General features: G+C 35.1%; 1 long non-coding RNA gene across 3 annotated transcripts in view; it reads left to right on the top strand.

Moving 5' to 3' along the window:
- LOC105485634 (uncharacterized) overlaps window positions 1-19698 on the top strand; it is a 376161-nt gene that overhangs the window by 167462 nt on the left and 189001 nt on the right. For all 3 annotated transcript variants that reach the window (XR_011612670.1, XR_011612668.1, XR_011612669.1), the window contains exon 5: window positions 2071-2255. This is a non-coding gene — a long non-coding RNA (uncharacterized lncRNA). The remainder of the gene's footprint in view (window positions 1-2070; window positions 2256-19698) is intronic.

A 19698-nucleotide genomic window follows, 5' to 3' on the forward strand; every position in this document is an offset into this window, starting at 1 on the left:
ACAAAGTAAAATATTAGGAATAAAAATGAAAGATGATGTACACATTATAAATAAATAACATATAAGCCAATGAAGATAAATTATTTTGTCTGTTGCATTTTCTTTGCACCCATGCCCTTCCCTGTTTATGCTTTGATAATAAGGGAAATGTAAGCTAGATCAGTATTACACTACATGTGGTATATAAGATTATTTTATAGGATACTCGTGTGAACAATCTTTCATTTTAATTGTGATGGATTTACTTTAACATATTTTTAAATAAGTAACCTGTCATTAAAATACCACAATTTCATAGATATTATTGCTTAAGGCAATGCTATAAACTATATATTTAAAAATAAGTTGATTTAACAAAAATATTAAGTAAATGACAGTCTAAGTAGTAGTATGCTGTTGTAGCAAAATCATGAATTTAGTGAGTGAATGATTGAATTTAGAAGTACATTCTGTGTGCTGTTACCAGTGATGGCAGATCACTTTTTACTGTCAAAATACCACTATTATACCAAACCCATTTTCCTCTGTTTCCAAATTTCACATGCCCTGAAATCCAGTCTTGACAGTTGACAGTTGTTATGCCTATGCTTCTTGCAAAAGTAATATTTTGAAAAATATAAAAGCAACAACTAGAAGATTTGAACACAAACATGTATCTTCAAAACTGGAAAAATTCTAGAGACAAAGAAATCATAATATTATAAAAAGAGACCAATCAAAGGAAACAACAATTTAGTGTATTTTTTTTTATTATACTTTATATTCTAGGGTACATGTGCACAATGTGCAGGTTTGTTACATATGCATACATCCTCCATGTTGGTGTGCTGCACCCATTAACTCGTCATTTACATTAGATATATCTCCTAATGCTATCCCTCCCCCCTCTCCCCATCCTATAACAGACCCTGGTGTGTGATGTTTCCCTTCCTGTGTCTGAGTGTTCTCACTGTTCAGTTCCCACCTGTGAATGGGAACATGCGGTGTTTGCTTTTCTGTTCTTGCAATAGTTTGCTGAGAATGATGGTTTCCAGCTGCATCCATGTCCCTACAAAGGACATCAACTCATCCTTTTTTATGGCTGCATAGTATTCCATGGTGTATATGTGCCACATTTTCTTAATCCAGTCTGTCATTGATGGACATTTCGGTTGATTCCAAGTCTTTGCTATTCAGAATTTACTTAAATGGGTCCAACATTTATGTCTACTTTTGTAAAAATTAAAGTAGACTGTAATCCAGTAAGACATATCTATTATATTGTTTTACACAACCTAGCTATTACTATGCTTGAAATTTAGTTCAAATGTCTTTTGGGATAAACTAATAAGCAGGCATGTATTGACAAAATATTAAAACAAAAGAAAAGCTGATTTTGTTTACTTCGAATGATTAAACAACATATGATAAAACTGTCACGAGAATTCCTATTTGTACACAAGGGCAATCTAAAGAAGATCATCCTTAATCTCTTTTCCAAGACATCAAGAAATATTTTTCTAATGCAAAAAAAGATATTCTGACGTGTCAAGCAAAATTCAAATCATTATGTTTAACTTACTCTTTTGCCAAATCAGATTTGGTTTGTTTATTGATTCATATCATTTTGGTCCTATTATTTACTGACTCTCTGATACTTCCTTTATATCTGACACTATCAAATTTTATCCTAGAAATGGGCAAGAGATGTGGAGGACTTTTTTCTAAGTACAGGTCACGTATGTGGAGTCATGTAGGAGAGAAAAAGGGTTTTGATATTTTCACCAAATCACTTTCTGTCATATTTTCGTAGCCATTGTAGAGTTAAAAATGGTATAAATGTTATTGTGAGTCATAAGTAAGCAGAATGAACAGGGATTCTATATGAATTTCTTATTACATTTTTTTTTTTTTTTAAGATGGGATTTCACTCTGTTGCACAGGCTGGAGTGCAGTGGCACGATCACAGCTTACTGCAGCCTCAACCTCCCAGGCTCAAGCAGTCTTCCCACTTTAATCTCCCAAGTAGCTGAGACTACAGGCACATGCCACCATGTCTAGCTAATTTTTGGTTTTGTTTTTGTTTTCTAGCGATAGAGTTTAGCTGTGTTTCCCAAGCTGGCCTTGAACTCCTGAGCTCAAGCAATCCACGCATCTCGGCTTCCCAAAGTGTGAGCATTACAGACATGAGCTGCCACATCTGTCCTCTTATTACAATTTAGAGAAATTAAAGCCTGGATTTCAATGGAGGTGACTACAAGACAATCTATTGCAAGGTAAGATTAAATGTGGAATAAAAATTAGGAAGTTAAATATGTGTAGTTTATATCTGTAAGTCTGTATTGATTTGCTTGTTCCCTAAATGTAGATAGAATACCAGATTTAACAAGAAAGAAAATTGCAAACAACTAACATTTCTTGATCTCCAAATCTGAGCACTTCCACAAATACTATCTAACAATCTCCCTCATTACCTTTATGAGGCAGACAATTGTCCATGTCAGAGACATTCAAACTGAGGTTCAAAAAGGTAATTTCCTTGGCCAGTATCATGTATTATGGGCTTACTTAGGATGGGGGCATTCATCTAAAAATTAGGAAAAGATAGGAGAAGAACATTTTTACTTCAGTTTTAAACATCTGCTGACCAAATTTGTTTCTGGTTTTCTGTTTTTGAGGACTTATTTCTACCATGCACAATACATACTGTGGTCCTGCAAGAACTAACAGTGAGTGTATTAGTCCATTCACAAATTGCTATAAAGAAATACCTAAGACCGGGTATAAACGAAAGAGGTTTAATTGGCTCACGATTTCACAGGCTGTACAGGACACATGATGCTGGCATCTGCTCAGCCTCTGGGGAAACCTCAGGAAACTTAAAATCATGATGGAAGATGAAGAGGGAGCACACACATCATATGGCCAGAGTAGGAGCAAGCGAGAGAGAGGGGGAAGGTGCCACACACTTTTAAAGGAGCAGATCTCAAGAGAACTCATTCACTCTTGTGAGGACAGTACTAAGGGGATGGTAATAAACCATTCCAGAGAAACTCCCTCCATGATCCAATCACCTTCCACCAGGTGCCTCCTCCAGCATTAGGGATTACAATTCGACATGATATTTGGTGGGAACACAGATCCTAATGAACTGTTGCTGTGTATGTTATAGTTTTACCTACCTCTGACCAGTCCAGTGATACCACTGATCTTTTCAGATCATAAAACCTCCCATAATCTCCTATGTGTAAATTACAAATTCTTTCTTCATTTAATATGTTAGGAATATCTTTGTTTTCCAAAATTTTTTTCATTAACTTATGAGACTTTTTCTCATCTAATTTTTAATCATTTTGTTTTTAAAAACTGTATTTCAAATTCTGTCACGAATATGGATTTTTTCTTTTGAAAATTCTTTCCTTATTAAATCATTCTTACATTTTGTTTCATTTTAGCACCATGTCTAATGAGCAAGTTTTACTTTTTGTAGTTATTATAGAGTTGCTTATTGGTACTTATAGTCTATTTATGTAATAAGTCCTGTCTTTGCTTTGTTTGGAAATGATATAAAATTCATACTGGGTTCATTATTCCTGGAATTTAATAGGAAAATAAAATAAAGAATAGTTGCTTAAAATCAGATTTACCCTCTGACAGGTAAATGCTTTGTAGTATATCTCCTTTTAACGGTAAAGTGTAATAATATTAATTTTGCTTAAAAAAAATGGAAACACTTATTGAAAGTCACTGAAATAAAGCACTCTGGGGAACCACAAAAGCACTGCTCTAAGCACTATTTAATTGAGTAGAAATTTGGAAAATTAAAAGAGACTGATAGAAAAATAGCTTTTCAGTCATATGGGTAAATATAAAATTATAGAAGTGTGCTGTGTAATGAGAAGCATCAGTAATAAAGGAAAACGAGGTTTTCCTTTTTTTTTTTTTTTTACAAGAAAAGCATCATTTAATCATGTCCTCCACATAGAAGCACAGACAATGCTAAAACTTCATCAAATTGTGTAAAGTCATTGCAGGCATTCAGATGACGCTTTGTAGGACAAGAAAAGAATACAGGTGAGAAAGAAACATTCCAGTTCTCCAAATTCTGCCTTTAGAGTCCCTCCATAATGTCAGTGGCTGTAGTACTTGATAAAGGGTTTTAGCCAACACAAGGACTAAATTCCAGCGATACCTTAGAGGACACAAAGAAAATGTGGACTAATCACATGGGAAAAAAATCAGGAGACTACTGAAAATAAGATTGAAAGGAGAGATTTGGTGACACATCCCAATTTCCAGCTTCCTCTCCTCTTTATTCTCTAGGTTCCTTCCATTCCCACAGAGTGCCAAACCAGGAGCAAAAATACTCACTTCGTGATTTCTGTCTCCTCAGGCAAATTGTTGATCACTGTTTGCCTTTCTCCCGCTCCAATCCGAGTCTCCACTTTCTCCCTTATCACAGAAAGCGTAGGTGGCAGGACTGCTTCCCCATCAGGACTTCTCTGTGGTTCCTGTGAGGGCATGGTGCAATGGGTGTGAGCTCCATGAAGGCCAGCAAGAGTGATTGTCTGTTTATGACATTTTAGAACATTTGAAATAATTCCTTATGTTTATGAACTATGCCTATAAATATCACCACCAAAATAAAGATAGCACCAAAGTTTTAAAAGCACAGATCAACTCATGATACTTTTATCTCACAAAGGAAATTCAAAGGCATAATTTAAATGGTTAAGAGATCAACTTATCGCTAATGAGTGTTAGAAACCAGTGCACATGGGCAGACTTCCTTTTTGAAGCAGTTTGCTACATTGCAAAGAGTGTGCCAATAACTCCAGGTTGATATATATACCTTTAAAGATAAGCAGGGCCAAATGGGGCATGAGTGAAACAGTTCTAATCATTATTACCACCTAAAAATATCACAAACATATTGTTGTATATAATGATAAACAAGTATTTTAGAAACCCTAATTCAAATGAAATTATATCAAGTTGCAATTAAGTAGCTCATATTTTCTTGAAATTGGGTGGATTTAATTTCAAAAAGTGTGTTTACACTTTTTATATCATTACGTTTTATTCTAAACTGGGTGAAAATATTAATTCTGTTTTTGTGGCATGCTAGGGGTTAGGGGATTGTGTTTGAAGCAGTCTAGCATGCATGCAAACAATACGGGGTTTGTGCCTACAGGGAATTTTAAAACAGCAATAAAACCAACTGGAAGTTTGTCTGCTCTTTGCTAACACCATGTGAGTTTTTGAGTTTCTGCTTCTTAGTATAATAGACTAACATTCTACCAAATGACCTCCCTCCCTATTAAAAACAACAACAACAACTATGAAACCTGAACGTAATACAAAAGCAAATACCTTAAAGTACTGGGGAGGAAACAGAGCAGGTTCCAGTTAGAGCTCATGTTCACTTGGAGGAAAGGAAACTGTGAAAGCTGTAGAAGGAAATTCTCATCTCTTTGCCTTTGGACCTGGAACTAAGGGCAATTCCCCAAAAACATGTAGCTGCAGAGGATACAATCTTTCTGGTGCTAAGAATCAGAAAAGTGAATAGGAAACTATAAACAGGGAATCCTAGAAGAGATAGAGCCAGACAATGGTTTCCACAAAAGCCCTCTATCCACATTTCTGGTTGATCTCCACCCATGCATGGAACCAACTCAAGGCAGCTCAAAGACAAAAACTGAAATGAGATGAGAGCTGCTACCATGAAGTTGCCAGAGTATGAACAGAAGCAGGCACACTTTGCTAGAGAGAGCATACTTGCCTAAGAAGAAAAGATAGGCAACTCAACACTTGTGTTCAGAGAGAAAAGGTTTGCTTCTCTGGCCTGGAGACTTATAATAGAGAAGTGAAGAGGGTGCAAATACTGAAGAGAATGAGAGAATCCCAGAGGGGAAAGAACCAGAGAAGGGCTCCATTAACTTTCTCTACCCATATCAATGACAGAACCCTAAAACATGCATACATAGAATAGACTAAAAGCAATCCATCCAAAGGCAAAAGATCTGAACAGAGACTACAGCTGTCACACAAGAAGCCCAGCCAACAAAAATACCTGTTATGAAAATGCGTACTGGATAAAAATTTAAAAACCAAAATATTTTCAACTTAGTGGCCTTAATATGAAAAATAAAATACAAATGTACCCGATACACAAAAAATCAAGAAAATTGAATACATTCAAGAGAAAAGGAAATCAAATCTAAAGTTGAAATGAACCAGATTTTGGAACTAACTGGTAAAGATTTTCAAGTGTCTTTTGTTACTAATCCCAGTGTAGTAAAACAAAACATGTTTGAATGCATTAAAAAGCTCAACAGAGAAATGGGAAGTCTCAGTAGAAAAAGTGACACTGAAAAAAAAAAAAAGAACTAAATGGAAAATCAAGAACTGAAATATGTAATTTCTGAAATAAAAATTTACTGTAAGACTTAGCCAAATGGACATGTCAGAAGAGCAAATGAACATAAGAATATGTCAGTAGAAATTATCTCAGGTGAACAATATAGAACAAAAAGATTGAAAAAAATTAACACAGCCACCGTGACTCATTAGATAACATCAAATTTTGAATGTACAGGTAAATGGCATACTAGAAGGAGAGGAGACACAGAATGAGACAGGAATAGTATTTGAAGAAATAATGGGCTGGGTGCAGTGGCTCACGTTTGTAATCCCAACAGTTTGGAGGCTGAGATGGTTGAATCTCATGACCCCATGAGTTCAAGACCAGCCTGAGCAACTTGGTGAGACCCCCTTTCAACAAAAAATATAAAACTCAGCTGGGCATGGTGGCACTCGAGTAGTTCCAGCTACTCGAGTGGCTGAGGTGAGATGATCGCTTGTGCCTGGTAAGTCGAGGCTGCTGCAGTGAGTTGCGATCAAGCCACTGCACTCCAGCCTGAGTGACAGAGCAAGACCCCATCTCTGAAAAAAAAAAAGAAAAGAAAGAAAAATAAAAATGGCTTAAATCTCCAAATTTCATAAAAATCAGAAATGTTTAAATTTGACTTAGTGTTTAAAAATGATTTGGTGTTTAAATAAGCACTAAATCAACACCAAATAGAACAGTTAAAAAGAAGCAGACAGTAGTTTGTATTTCTGTGGGGTCAGTGGTGACATCCCCTTTATCATTTTCTGTTGTCTGTTTGATTCTTCTCTCTTTTCTTCTTTTTCAGTCTAGCTGGCAGTCTATCTATTTTGTTATTTTTTTCAAAAACCAGCTCCTGGGTTCATTGATTTTTTGAAGGGTTTTTTTGTGTCTCTATCTCCTTCAGTTCTGCTCTGATCTTAGTTATCTTTTGTCTTCTGCTCACTTTTGGATTTGTTTGCTCTTGCTTCTCTAGCTCTTTTAATTGTGATGTTAAGGTATCAATTTGAGATCTTTCTAGCTTTCTGATGTGGGCATTAGTGCTATAAATTTCCCTCTTAGCACTGCTTTCGCTGTGTCCCAGAGATTCTGGTACACTGTTTCTTTTTTCTCATTGGTTTCAAAGAACTTCTTGATTTCTGCTTTAATTTTATTATTTACTCTAGAGTCATTCAGGAGCAGGTTGTTCAGTTTCCATGTAGTTGTGTGATTTTGAGTGAGTTTCTTAATCCTGAGTTCTAATTTGATTGCACTGTGGTCTGAGAGACTGTTATGATTTCCCTTCTTTTGCGTTTGCTGAGGAGTGTTTTACTTCCAATTATGTGATTGATTTTTGAATAAGTGCCATGTGGCACTGAGAAGAATGTATATTCTGTTGATTTGGGGTGGAGAGGATGAAGCTGGAAGCCATCATCCTCAGCAAACTAACACAGGAACAGAACACCAAACACTGCATGTTTTCACTCATAAGTAAGAGTTGAATGAGATGTCAATGAGAACACATGGACACAGGAAGGGGAAAAACACACAACAGGACCGGTCGGTAGGTGGGGGACAAGGGGTGGGAGAGCATTAAGACAAATAGCTAATGCATTTGGGGCTTAAAAGCTAGATGACGGGTTGACAGGTCCAACAAACCACCATGGCACATATATACCTGTGCAACAAACCTACACATTCTGCACTTGTATCCCAGAACCTAAAGTAAAATTTTAAAAAATAAATAAATACAGAAGCAGACAAAAGGCCTATCACAGTCAGACTGTTTAAAGCCAGTGATGAAGAACAAATCTTGAAAGAAGATTTTAAAAAATGTATTTTTTATACAAGGGAGCAGCAATACAATTGATGGCTGATTCTTAACAAAAACTATAAGGAGAGGATAAAAAAGAGAGTGAAGTTACATCTTTAAAGTGCCAAAGGAAAAAAATATTGGTCAACTCATATTATATATCCAACAAAAATATCATTCAAGAATGAAGGCAAAATATACTTTTTCAGACACAAAAAAGCTAAAAGAATTCATTGCCTGCAAACCTATATTAAAAGAAATAATAAATGAAATTATTTAGGAGGAAGAGAAATAATACCACATGCAAATTTGAATCCTCTGAAAAGAATAAAGACTAACAATGGCTGGACACATTGGCTCACGCCTATTATCTCAGCACTTTGGGAGGCCAAGACGGGAGGATCACGAGGTCAGGAGTTCCAGACTAGCCTGGCCAACATGGTGAAACCCTGTCTCTACTAAAAATACAAAAATTAGCTGGGTGTGGTGGTGCACGCCTGTAATTCCAGCTATTTGGGAGGCTGAGGCAGGAGAATCTTTGAACCTGGGAGGCAGAGGTCACAGTGAGCTGAGATCGCACTACTGCACCCATTCCAGCCTGGGCAATAGAGTGAGACTCCGTCTCAAAAAAAATAAAATAAAATAAAGACTAATAAAAATGGTAAATATCAGAGTAAATGCGAATGACTAACTTTTGTTTACTTTTGTTTCTCTTAATTTCTTTCTAAATTGTTTAAGAATTTAAAATAAAATACCTTTTTCAACATCTGTGAACCTAAAACTGCTCTTTAAAAAACATTGCCTTATGAGATTTATAACATGTGTAGGTGGGAAGAGAACCTGAGGCCAGGAGTTCAAATCTAGCCTGGGCAACATAGTGAAACCCTGCCTTAAAAAAAGATCCTGTTAATGTTTGGTAATACAATCCACCAAAACATTAATTAAATTATATATTAATGAAGTAAAGACTAATTAGAGGACAGAGTTTGTCAAAAAGTACTAAGAAAAAAACAAAAACTTCTCAAAAGAAGACATTCATGTGGCCAGCAAACCTATGAAAAAAGTTCAGCATCACTAATCATTAGAGAAAAGCAAATCAAAACCACAAGGAGATACCATCTCACACCAGTCAGAATGGTGATTATTTTTAAAAAGTCCAGAAACAACAGATGCTGAAGAGATTGTGGACAAAAAGGAACACTTCTACACTGTTAGTGGGAGTGTAAATTAGTTCAACCATTGTGGAAGACAGCGTGGTAATTCCTCAAAGAGCTAGAGACAGAAACACCATTTGACCCAGCAATCCCATTACTAGGTATATACCCAAAGTAATATAAATCATCCTATTATAAAGATAAATGCATGCATATGTTCATTGCAGCACTATCCACAATAGTGAAGACATGGAATCAACCCAAATGCCCATCAATGATAGACTGGATAAAGAAAATTTCGTACATATGCACCATGGAATACTATACAACCATAAAAAGGAATGAGATTAGTCCTTTTCAGGGACGTGGATGGAGGTGGAAGCCATTATCCTCAGTCAACTAATGCAGGAACAGAAAACCAAACACCACATGTTCTCACTTACAAGTGGGAGCTGAACAATGAGAACACATGGACACATGTTGGGAAAACAACAATTTCTCGTATCTTAGAGGAAGAAGTTGCTTATTTATTTTCACTTTGATTCTCAGCCTCTCTTATTTACACTGTGTGATCCTGATAAGCTCTCATAGCCTCTCAACCTCTGTTATATTAATATTTAAGACAATCTTTCTCATTAGACAAATCACAATCTGTCACTACTCTTTTCCAACATTTTGGTAGCCTTTCATGGCCTAAAGTCTCAAATCCTCATCATGGTAGAACTCACCACATACAAGTTCCACTCGTTTTTGTTTTTGTTTTTAATACAATATTTCAAATTGAAGTAATAGTGAGTCAAATGATCTCCTGAAACTCCCTCATTACTTCTTTCATGCTTCTTACATTAAAACCCTGCTTCTATTGGTCTGTTTCTCTGTCTACCTAGATTGGGAGCTCTTTAAAAGCAGAGAAATTGTTTTATTAATCTCCATATGCATAGTGCCTGCCCTAGCTCCTAGAACCTAAAAATGAATGAATAAATGAGCTATAAACCTAGAGGATACTATACCTCAGTGAAAAGCCAAGAATCAAAGCATTCTGATGTCATACCCTTTGGCTAAAAAGCATGCTGCTCTGGAAGAAGATAGAAAGCAGAGAAAGAACAGTTTGAAATCAGACCTGTGAGGCTTGTGCTGAGTGATTTCACGCACATGCTCTCTGCAACATTCATGAGTCAGTCATACACAGCCTCATCTACCAGGAGGCTAAAGATCATAAGGTTAATCTTTTTATCACAGAATATTTATTTCTCACTAGTTGAGATTGATGGGTGTTGCTCTCTATGAATTCAGCCTCTTTGCTTCAGGCACATCTTCGTCCTTCCTGGATATCAATATTGCCAATACTGCCAACACGGCACCTTCAATGGCGGGTGTATTTTTTTCTTACCTGTTGAAATTCCTAAACATTTCTAGACAGCTGGTGTTTTCAGCTAGAAAGTCGCGCATTTCATTTTGAAGCATGTCTTTCTCACTATGAATATATTAAGTACAAGGAAGGCATTTGGAGGGATTACTAGACCAAACCACTGATGGCTAATCAGTTCTTATATACCAATCATGTCACAAACCTGTATAGAAATGGCACTATGTTACCGTGATTAAATTTGAGTATGATTTCTGCCTTGAATGTTTTATTGGGAATTAAGGAGGGTGATTCACTATACCAGAGGCTACAAAGGAAATTTTTATGGAAAATCAAATAGGCACTATAGCTTGATAGTTTGTCAGGCTTCTTCAAGAGGTTGACAACATTGCCTCTTCAGAAGGAAAAGAAATATTTTGCCCAAGTATTCAGCAGGTTAACAGATTTTGTTAGCACAAGTTTTGAAAATCACACTTGATGTGATGTGGTACCGCACAGCTTATGTGTCAATTTGAGCATCATTTTATTGATTTTTTCCATGGGGAAGACAGGGTTAACAGAATTACAACAGAATTTTAGTGAACTCCCATTGCATAAGGTTTGGCAATAACAATAATCATCATTTTTCTATCTTCTTGAAAACACTTCCGAAGTTTTATAGTAATAGGCTGCTAAAAAATAATGACATATACCAGAGCATAGAAATACATTGTTTTACTAACAAATGCTCCAAAGTTTAGGATTAGCTTGAATGACAGATTTTTTTAAAATACATTTGCATTTCACATGGGTATACATATGGTATAGTGAAAAGAACATAGTCTTTTGACTTTGTTCAAGCTTCAGTATTGCTACTAACCAGTTGGATGAGCTCAGGCAAGCACTCTGACATTTTAAATTTCTATTTTCAGTGTTTGTAACATGGGAATATTTATACCTGCCTTGTGAAGTTGTTTTTAGAATGAAAAGAGATTATATATGTAAAGTGATAAACACACTGTCTGGTCTCAATAAGTGCATATTACATGTTAGTTCCTCTCATACTAACAAGGACAAACACACCGTTCTATGGCAACTTCTCTCTGTTTCATTTTCCCCCATCCTCCAGGTGCTGTTTCTCATCATAAGACCATAATATTAAGTCTGAATGTGAGTCTTTTCTATCACTAAGTAGTCACGCATTTTATCTATATCTTATCTGTCTCTCAATTTAAACATAATTAAAAGATAGAACACTGTGAACTAGGTAGCCCAAGATGACAGGGGAAGACCCAGAAAGGAAAAGCACAGGGAAGAGATGCACCAGGCAGAATGAAAGATCAGAGATAATAAGGCCACAGCTGCTCCAGCAGATGTCTTCCTGATGTTATTCACCATTGAGTAAATTTCTGCTGTTATCCCCAAAAACAAACAATTTCTTCCTCAAAAATCTAATTCCTGAAATATATGGCTTATGTTTCATGTTTTCTATGGGGACACTCCTTCTCAATGTCCTGGATGATTCAGCACCCTACAGGGTCCCCTCGACTTTTCCCACCCACCTCCTATTCTGAGTTTCAGGAGATCATTTGACTCATTATTACATCAATTTGAAATAATATTTAAGCACAGTCTAAACCAAATCTTGTTTTAATTCGTTTTTTTTGTCGTTGCTGTTTTTTTCCCCAAACCACTCCTGGAAACCTTCAAACTTACCCAGTTTCCTTGCTGGCTACTTAATTAAGAAGTTGGAGGAACCCAAATTGAATCCCTTATACTACTCCCACCTTTATCCCTGTCTAGACTGAAACTCTTCTCGATTTCTCATATCTTAGAGGAAGAAGTTGCTTATTTATTTTCACTTTGATTCTAAGCCTCTCTTCTTTACACTGCGTAATCCTGATGAGCTCTCATAGTCTTTCAGCCTCTGTTATATTAATATTTAAGACAATCTTTGTCATCAGAGCAAATCACAATGTGTCACTACTCTCTTCAAACATCCTGATAGCCTTTTATGGTCTGAAGAAAAGTCTCAAATCGTCATCGTGGTGTGTAGAACTCACCATACACAAGTTCCATTCGGTTTTGTTTTTTTTTTTTTCCAATTTCAACATCTGCTACGTATTTGTTCCTTTCTGTGTTATCAGACAACTTTCCATACCCTAACCATTCCACGAGTACCCACACTTCCATGCTTGTGCTCACGATTTTTCCCTTCGGCTTTATATCCCTTCACCAACCATCTCTCAAGGCTCAACTCAAAATTACCTTTCAGGTGCTTTCCATGGTTTTCCAGGCTGCAATTAATCCTTTTGTCTGCAAATGTTATGCTGCTTCTAGATAAGTTATAAGATTTATTACATTCAGATTTATATTTACCTGGCTTCTCTTTAGTAATGATAACTGAATTACAGTTATCATTACTTAAGTAAAGCATTTTTATTTACCCAACTCTGTCTCTCTCACACTCTTTCTCCATGAAACTATAGCTCCTTGATGTTTGAAAGCAAGTGTTAGCAATCAGCTTTCCCAGGGTGCACAGGACAATGGTTTGATTATAAACCTGCGTTTTCAAGGAAACTTGAGGGACTTTGAATGATGGACAACCCCCTATCAGATATCATCAGCCTGAAACATCCTTATCTTGGCATTAAATTAGAAGAAACCCCAGACCCTGAGTACCAGAATTGTTAGAATCACAGTCTCAGTAAAGAACCAACTCCTGATCACTTCTCTAAAGGAAAGCTCTAGAAGTCTACACACTCTGCAGTCACTTTCAATTCTGTCCAAGTATAGACTTAGAACTCTAGAAAACAATAGGGACAGTCTTCAGCCAGGTAAAGCCTAAAACCAGCAAAGAACAGGGAGAGTGAGGGATTGTCAGAGAAATTTGTATTTGTCTTATTTAACCTTCAAGGGACAGAATTTAATGTATGAAACTCAGGAGCACCTGAAGACAAAGTTTACCTAGAAGACTAGTGGGGTATTCAGCATTTTGGAATCTCTATTTTCAGAACAGCACGTGGTTAATTAACTCCAGCACTACTAACACTTCTTACCCATAAATTTAAGCATTTTCTAGAACAGAAGCAAGGTTTCTGAACACAAGTGTTTTCTCAAGACTTTGCTGTTAATTTTGTAGAGTTATGAATGTGTTTAGGGTCCAGTTAATTTCTGACTCTACCAAAAATTTCTAATAATGAATAATTATGCTATGTGATTTGAACTTTTTAGGGGAAATAGCTATATAAATGTACTGGAACTATTAAAATATTTCGAACAGCAAACAATCACTATTTTAGGTTCAAGCAATAGTACTATACCATTAATAAATTTACTCTACAATGTGCAAGTCAAAATAGGTGTGTTAATTCTCCAAGGATTCCACCTAGAGTAGTAGATGCTGGTAGATGGTTTCACCCTTTCTATAGTTAAAATAATAGAATTACAGTTATCATTCCTAAAGTAAAACATTTTTATTTACCCAATGTAGAACATATTTCTCATCTCTAATATCTGAATTCATGATTGTCAAAGAAAAGTTACCCATCTAACATTTGACCATGCTGAAATTTCTTGAAACTAAAAATAGGCAGTGCCTTTGTTATAAACTTGATGTATGAGGTACCCCAAACAAGATGTTCATTCTTGGGCCTTTGTACTTACTATAGTTTCAAATTGTAACCACATTGTTCTGATGTTGGCTAATATCTGTCCTCAACTACAATCTTACTTCTCACACAGGAGAATCCTTTCTTATGACTTTCTGCTCATAAAATTTCAAAAACATTTAGTGTCCTTATATATGCCTGAAATTTTTCATAAAATACATTTTAAGACATAGACAAAGTTGAGTAAAACATTATTTATAAAGTGGATTCAAGAATATAAAAGTATATTACAGTTTCTGAGAAAACACTTAATGTCTCTATCATAAAATTACATGTATATAGCCCATAATAATGTTCTTTTTGCCAAAGTTTTACCAAATCAAGCATATTATTAAACAAAAACTACTTTAGATCTTAGTTCATGATGACAAATTATTTTCATCAAATATTGTTTATTACAATATATGATTATGAAATACATTTAGTCTCAATATTTTATTTTTCATAGTCTTTAATTACACTGTGTATCAAAACTTGAACCCTTTCTGTTTTTATACTGTGGTTATCTCGTTATTATAAATATTCTTAAATGATTTTACTTTTATATCTATAATAAAAAGCAATGCAAATTATAAAATGCAATATCTAACTTGGTGAGCTTAGGGGAAATAGCTAGTAATTTGCTTGCTAAGTGAAGCAAAACAGTAAATGATTTATTATCAGATTTTATATTGTATTGAGAATCTGTGCCATAAATCTTACTATATTTGAATTATAATGGTGGACAAATCACTTTCTATGACTTCTTTATCATAGTAAAGGAACTGTGATTATCCTTCATTGATTCAAGAATGATATCTATTTGTCACTTATGACATGACAGAGCTGAGTTATATTAGGATATAATAAGCTCCTTCTAACCATTTTGAATGTCGGCATCAGGAGAATTTTTAAAAAATGAAAAAGAAAAATACCAGTCAATAGTAAGGACAGTGATAAGAAGCTTGAAGGACTTTTAAAAAAAACATAAAGTAGAGTAATATATTGTGATTCTTTCAGAGTTCACATCAAATGTATTTGTGTGTTTGTATAATAATTATGTTAAATCTGCAGGTCTTAAGATGAAAAAAACTAAAGAGTGCACTCCGAAGTATAAATTAGATGTACATTCATGGAAAAGATAGACCCTCTTTGTGGATGAGAATTTTAAATGTTGTAAAGATGCCAATTTACCTAAAAATAATTTAAACATTTAAAGAGTAATAAATTTTCAAGCAAATATTTTGAGTTAACAATTATTTAGAAACATTTCAGTAAAAATAAATATTTTAGACTAGCTAGAATTTTTTTTTAAATAAAAGATGTTGACTTTCTCTGTCAGGTAATGAATATACTATAAAACTATAATTATAATAGTTTAGTCCTGGAAATAAGAACAAGGCAACAGATCAACAGAGCGGAATAAAAGAACTCCAATCTGCTATACCAGAATCTATTCATATTTCTATCTTATTTCTCTATAATCAACTACTATTAATCTTATTTAGAATTGAAGTGAAAACCCGTGCCAAACATTTGGAAAATAGTATTATTCAATAAATACTAGAACTGTTTAGCTCTGCAGAAGAAAAAATCGTACCTCTGTAAAAAGAAAAAATCATTTGTTCAATAGTAATTTGTGGAAAAATAAACCACAAGAATTGTTGAAGACTCTATAACTTAAAGGGGAGCAATTTCTAAATTCAAGCACAGTTGAAGAAATAATATAAAAGAGTTATTCTGAATATTAAAATATTCAGTATAGCAAAAACACCTCAAGAAGACAAAGAAGAAGGTGAGAAAATACTTGTAGGGTTAAAAGTTCATTGCCCTAATGTAGAAATGCTTATGCAAATTGATAAAAAGATGGCTAAAACTCCAATAGATAAATTGCAAAGTAGTTGAAAATAAAAAAAGAACTAAAAGTTAAAAATATTCATGGCTAAGGATATGTTCAACTTGTAATAATGAAAAACTAATTAAAATGTCAATGTTAAGCTATACTTTAAGGAAACTAACCTATTTCATAGTTGAAAAAAGATGGAAGAAAATCTGTATTTTCAGCAAGGGTTCTAGGTGATTCCATGAAGCTGTGTACTTTGTTTAGACACTGTTATACTCACAATAACTCCCCACCTATTTTGCATTATTTATTCAGTAAACATCAGTGAGGGCTTACTATGTTTCAGGCACTGTTCTACATGTGGGAAAAGCAACAAACAAAATACGCAAGGATCCCTTCACAGAAAGGTAATGAAGGGAAGTACACTAGGAGAAATAGAGGAGCTTTGAGAGTGTTAAAAAACAAATGACTTTTGGGGAAAGACTAGAAGGAGACGATGGGCCAGTTATCCATGTAGATAACTCGGGAAAGAGCATGCCAGGTAGAGGGCACAGGAAGTCCCAAAGCCTTGAAGCCGTCACTATTTTTTTGTAGTTTCCCAGGTGATTTGAATCTGCAGCCAGGATTAAGAGCCATGAGGGTAATGTTTTCAAGAGAGTGCTCTTAGGCTCTACTACAAGCTAAAAATACTTGGGAGAGAATGCAAAATAGTAGATAGAAAAAAAATTTCTCTGAATCTTTCCCCAATTCAATAAAATCAGAACTGATTTTATTTTTCAAATGGACAAGCTAAACACCCAGTGTTACAATCTTTGACATTTCTACCATATCCCCAGTGAAGACATTTTCAAAGTGAGGGAAAATTAAATCAGCATATCTTTACCTTAAGGTTTAGAAAACCTTAGCTGGTGCACTTACCAAGTGAAAATCACAATAATGTAAATTTGGTTCTAAACAAAAAAGAATTATTTGATAAATATATTTGTATTCTATTATCTAATGTATTTTTATACTTAGGATGAATATTTAGTATTAGTATCAATGGATGGCATATCCTCTCACATACATGTAAGTAAACAACAAGTAAATGTATAGACAGAAAGAAAAGTAAGTTGTTAGTAACAATTACCACCTTTGTTTAAATTTAATGAGCTCTTAATGAACTATCACAGATAAGATATTGGTGTCAATACCAAGTAGAATAATAGACATTATGGTGGGAGGGTGGGAGAGGGGTGAGAGATAAGAAATTAAACTACTGTGTATAATATACACTGTTTGATTGATGGTTACACTGAAAGCCCAGATTTCACCACTAGGCAATATATCCTTGTGACAAAGCTGCACTTTTACCCCCTAAATCTATAAAATTTTTTAAATAAAAAAAGATATTGGTGTCAGAAATGTCTTTAAAGACTTATGCTAACAGCCAAATATAGACATTCCCCTTTCTATGTACACTTTGGATTAAATAACAGACCAGGAGTAAGCCATGACAGATTTTAATAGAGCCTTTCGCTGAAGTCTTTCCTCTAGTTCTAGTCTCTGTCCTAAGCAAAAAAAAGAAGACAATGTATGCTTTGTTAATAGCCTGTTTCACTTCCTAATTAAGAAGGTCACAAGTAACAATACTCCTTATCTCCACAGCCTTTCAACCACAGGTGTATTACATTAATTCCATTTAATTTGTTTAAATCTATAACATATGTCAAAGATAATACAGCATTTTGTATCTATCTTGCAGTTCAGCTGTAAAAGGAATTACTGAAAAGTCACCTTGGTGCTAGGTTTCATTAATTTAATTATGAATTGCTTTTCCATTTACCATTGAGTGGCTAAAATAATGCAACATTGGATGATGTTTTATAGTAATGGAATACCTAATTAAAATCATAATTCAATAAAACATGCTTGTTCTACTATTCTCATTCGAGCCAGTTTTAGTTCACTTGCAAAGTAATAAAAATAAAAATAATACCTGGCATTATTTTCATGACCCTCCAAATATAAGCAGGTACACTGTATACAACAATGGGGGAAAACTTTGTATTACCTAGAAAATCCAATCAGTTTAGTTTATTTAAAACTCAAGTCAAAAGTTCTAATGTTTTTCTGAATGATCCAACTACAATATCTACCTAACTCAAAGATCCTATCTTATACAAGCTCTCTGTTGAAGCTGTTCTCCTTAAATATATGGGTATAAATTAGTGTGAAAATAGTAAAGGTACTAAGAGCATAGCATCATAGTGTCTTTCTTTTTTCTTTTTTTTTTTTTTTTTTTTTTTTAACAGTCTTGCTGTATTGCCCAGGCTGGAGTGCAGTGGTGCTATCTTGGCTTGCTGCAGTCTCCGCCTCCCAGGTTCAAGCGATTCTCCATCCTCAGTAGCTTGAATTATAGTTACCCACCACCATGCCCAGCTGATGTGTGTGTGTGTGTGTGTGTGTATTTTTAGTAGAGACAGGTTTCACCATGTTGACCAGGCTAGCCTCGAATTCCTGACCTCAAGTGATCTGCTCGCTTCAGCCTCCAAAAGTGCTGGGATTACAGGAGTAAGCCACCATGCCTGGCCAAGCATAGCATCTTAATACTTACCTATATTGCTTCTATTTTTTTGTATCTTTCTTATGGTTGTTTCACCTCTTTGTTATGCAAAATGTAAGAGTAAAAAGTGATTTAGGTTTTCTCTCAGCTGTGCTATTTTCCAGTTTAGAATGACATTTTGGGGAACTATGCTTCTGTTTATCACAGTTCTCAAAAGAGGAGTATGCATTTGCTTGCTCCAATTCCTCTTCTTCTACACTCTCTTAAGCACTCCTCAACCAGTGTAATATCTCATAGTTCCCCAAAACTGCTCTGTTCAAGATCATTAGTAAGATCTTTTATGTTAATCTATGGACCATATCTCTGTCCTCATTTTACTTGAAGCCCAACAGCACTTAAAAAAAACTTGTTCTTCTCTTCTCCCTGCTACACTTTCCTTATGTGGCTAGATGGGCTCCTCCGTCCCCTGTGAAGGACTCTGACATGGAGATAAGACAGACCAGTAGAAGGGCTGGGCAGACACTATATAGAAACAGTATGCCCTACAGGCTCCTTGGCTAAATCTCTAGAATTTTTTCAGAACTCATCCACAAATTGAATGGATTTCCTTGATAATCTCAGTCATCCTTCTTAATAACGGAATTTCAAAATCAAAATCAGGGCATCACATTTGTTCATGCTTTAGAAGGCTCTAAAGCCTAGAGGAGAGAGGTCACCAGAACAGGACAGTGAAGATACAGAGAAAAGACACAGAGCAATAGAATGAGAGAGAAGCAATGAGAATTTTGGTACACAGATCCCAGGAAAGTAATCATGTCTATGTAGTGGCCTCCAAACTGGTGTTGTTAGTTTCACATTCTACCCTTTCTCTCTCCTCCTACATACCACTACAAGAAGGGATGTCCCAAAATTCTGCTTTTTACCGTGTATCCTCTCAAAACATATTTTCTATGGCTTATGCACAGAAATTCAAATAACTCTGACGCGATATCCAGGAAATTC

Source organism: Macaca nemestrina, chromosome 14 (genome assembly GCF_043159975.1).
Source record: "Macaca nemestrina isolate mMacNem1 chromosome 14, mMacNem.hap1, whole genome shotgun sequence".
NCBI lineage: Eukaryota > Metazoa > Chordata > Mammalia > Primates > Cercopithecidae > Macaca > Macaca nemestrina.